This window comes from Galeopterus variegatus, unplaced genomic scaffold, assembly GCF_000696425.1.
Source record: "Galeopterus variegatus unplaced genomic scaffold, G_variegatus-3.0.2 Scaffold1597, whole genome shotgun sequence".
In the NCBI taxonomy this organism is placed as follows: domain Eukaryota; kingdom Metazoa; phylum Chordata; class Mammalia; order Dermoptera; family Cynocephalidae; genus Galeopterus; species Galeopterus variegatus.
Window position 1 is genome coordinate 338,165 of NW_007727708.1, and position 3,407 is coordinate 341,571.

Here is a 3,407-nt window from a genome sequence, read left to right on the forward strand (position 1 = left end):
CGGTGTGGAGCTGTGGGATGGAAGCAGCCTCTGGGACTCCCAGAATCCCAGGGGTGGCAAAACTGGTAAGAGTGGGATGGAGTACTGCAATTTGAATGGCAAAAAATAACATAACCTTTTTTCTTTTCTTTATTGGAGTTACAGATTAATAGTGGCTGCTTGCATAGGTTATACAGCTTTTGATTATATAACTTTATTTTTGATTAATGTAATGTGAAAGAAGCCAATCTGAAAAGGCTACATACTATATTATCCCAACTCTATGACATTCTGGAAAAAGCAAAACTATGGAGATAGTAAAAAGAGCAGTGGTCGCCCCAAGTTTGGGGGGAAGAAGGGATGAATGGGTGGAGGATAGGGGATTTTTAGGGCAATGAAACTATTTTGTGTGATACCATAATGGTGGGTACGTATAACACATGTTCATTGCATCACAATTTGAAAAGAAAAATACTAAAAACGTTACTCTTAATGCCACCCCCCCCACTAATAATATTTAATTGAACAGCCTTCCAAATTTTTACTACTCACATATAATATGTATAGATTTTACACAATTAAGGTGAGCCTTGATGTTTTGTAGTCTTCATTTTCCACTGCGTATATCTCAAGCATTTTCATAGGTGAGCACTATCCTTAGGCTTTATGTAAATCTTTCCTCCCTTTGCAAGCTGAGGGGCTTGTAAATAGCTGAAACTCTAATCCAGGTGGGTGTGGCAGGAAGTGGTGGAATATCAGGACCCCTAAGCTCGAAGGAGGGAAGAGAGAAAGCCAGATCAGAGCTGAGTAGACCAGGAGAGGCAAGTGCTGTGTGTGAATCAGTGTTGAATGCCTGGTTTCTGGAGGCTTGGATCAGGAGGCTTGTGCCTGAGGGACAGATGGTTCAAGACATTTCAGGTATTTTAGAGATCCTCAGGGCTTCCTCTTCTATCACAGGCCTAGTGGCCTGGTGAGACAGAATGGTCTCTGGTAATAGGCCTGAGGTGCCCTCCACAGGCTCGCTGCCCAGGGCCACCTCAGGATGCTGGTCCCTGCACCAGCACCTGGCGGCTTTGGCTGCTCTAGCTGTGGCTAAATTGGCCCCAGGTGTGACTGGACCTGCAGCTTTGGAAAATACAAGCAAAAAGCCTTGGTGGCGTCTGTGTGATGTTAGATCTGCAGGCTCACAGAATGCCAGAGCTGTGGAGGCTTGGGAGCCTCCACCCCAATTTCAAAGGATGTATGGAAAAGCCTAGGGACCCAGGAAGAGATCTGTCACACGGGTGGATTCACCACATAGAGTCTTCGCTAGAGCAATGCCAAAAGCAAATGCGGGGTTGGAGTTGCAGCAGAGAAACCCCACCAGCATCATGTCTAGTGAAGCCATGAGAGAAGGACCGACATGGAGACCCCAGAATTGTAGAGCTGCTGGTATGGAGCACCAGTCTGTGAGAGCTGAAGGATGACCTCAGACCAGGAAAGCCATAGAAGTGGAGCTGCCCAAGGACTTGGCGACCCAACCCCTGCACCATCATGCAGAGAACATTGAACATGGAGTCAAGGTATGTGATTCTTCAGCTTTAAGATTTGATGCCTGTCCTGCTGGATTTCAGATTTGTTTAAGACCTGTTACCCCTTTCTTTTGGTCTATTTCTCCCTTTTCATATGGGAATATGTACCCTATGTTTGTGCCATTGTATCTTGAAAGTAGTAACTTGTTTTGATTTCACAGATGGGACTTTGGACTTTGGACCTTTGAGTTGAAACAAGTTAAGACCTTAGGGATAGAATGAATGTATTTACCTGTGAGAAGAATATTAATATTGGGGGCCAGGCATGGAGTGATATGGATTGAATTATGTCCCCCAAAGTCACTGAAGCTTAATCCCCACTGTAACTATTGAGGGTGGGAAATCCTATTATGATCATTGAAAGGTGGGGCCTTGAAGAGGTGATTAGATTGTAAGGCTCATGCCCTAGTTCATGGGTATAGTTCTGAGCGCTTTAAAAGGAGAGCATATGAGAGTCTCTCTCTCTCTGCTCCACCATTTTCTGCCATGTGAGACCCCTCCATTGCTGTAAAGCCACCACCAAAGAACTCTCTCACTAGATGTGTTCCCTGGACTTTGGACTCCCAGCCTCCAAAACTAAACAATAAATATTATTTTCTTACAAAGTACCTGGTTCTAAGAATTTTGTTATAAGCAACAGAAATGGACTAATACAGGAACACTGGCAGGTGGGAGACCAGTATAGAGGCAACTCTGCCAGGCCCAAGCCCAAGGCCATGACAGTGGGGTACAAAGCAGTAGAATAACCTTAGGAGTGCCCTCAGGGCCTCAGCTGGGCAGAAGGAAAATTTGGTGGCTGCAGTGCCAACAGCTCTCAAAGAGGGCATTGCTGGGACAAAGTGCCATGCTGGCCATATTGGAGCCGGAGGCAAAATAAATCAGCAGTACTGATTCTGTCTTCATTTAAGATTTCAACGTTTTGGTCATTTGGCATTAATTTTGATTTTTAAAATATTATATTAAATATTATTTATCTCGACTAATTTTGGGGAGTTCCTCCTTAAAGTTTAATATCATGATTTCTTGTTTTATATATTTATTTGCCTTATTTATTCCACAAATATTCAGTGAGTGCACACTGAGAAGTTGCCTGCAGGATACAGCTCAACTGAATGCAAATCTTGCCTCTGGTAGAGCAGGAAAGAAGCCCCTTCCCCCACCTACCACACGACACATGGCCTGTGAGCAGCTAGAGGACAGATAGAGACAGACTGGAGGATTCTCTGAGTCACACAAAATATTTTCATTTTGGATAATTTCTGTTTTAAAGTTGAAGTCTTTGGCTACCAACCTGTCACTTTGAAACAAAACCCCACTTTGTAGTGACTTTTCCATTATTTGCATGCAGCAGAATTCCTCCACCCTTTCCACAGCCTCATCCAATTCTGGCCCCGGCTTCCTTATGCCTGCTCTTCCAGCCTGGCCTTCCTGTGGCAGTACTGATGTTATATTTAGATTTGCGAATTCAGCACCCGAGGTGGCTTCCTTCTAGATAGTGAGCTCATGGTGAAGCAGGCACNCAACAACAGCAGCAGTAAAAGCCAGCATTTACTGAGCATGTAGTACGTGCCAGGCGCTTTGCATGCCTTATCTCATTGATCCCTCACAACCACCCTATGAGGTGGTCCTGTTAGTCCCATTTTTTGGTGTATGATTAAAAAACACATAGCCTGAAATTTACCATCTTAACCATTTTTAACGGTACAGTTTAGTAGTTTGAAGTATATTCATAGTTTTGTGGTTATCCCCATTTTTATAGATAAGAAAATTTAGTTCAGAGAGGATAAATAATTTGCCCAGTCCTACAGCTAGTAAATGACAGAGTCCCAAATCAGCTCCAACTCCAGAGCCGTGTTC

The 3,407-nt window shown here is 43.9% G+C and overlaps 1 protein-coding gene across 1 annotated transcript in view; it reads right to left on the reverse strand.

Moving 5' to 3' along the window:
• BLNK (B-cell linker) overlaps window positions 1-3,407 on the reverse strand; it is a 78,394-nt gene that overhangs the window by 64,889 nt on the left and 10,098 nt on the right. The gene's annotated exons all lie outside the window — the stretch shown is intronic.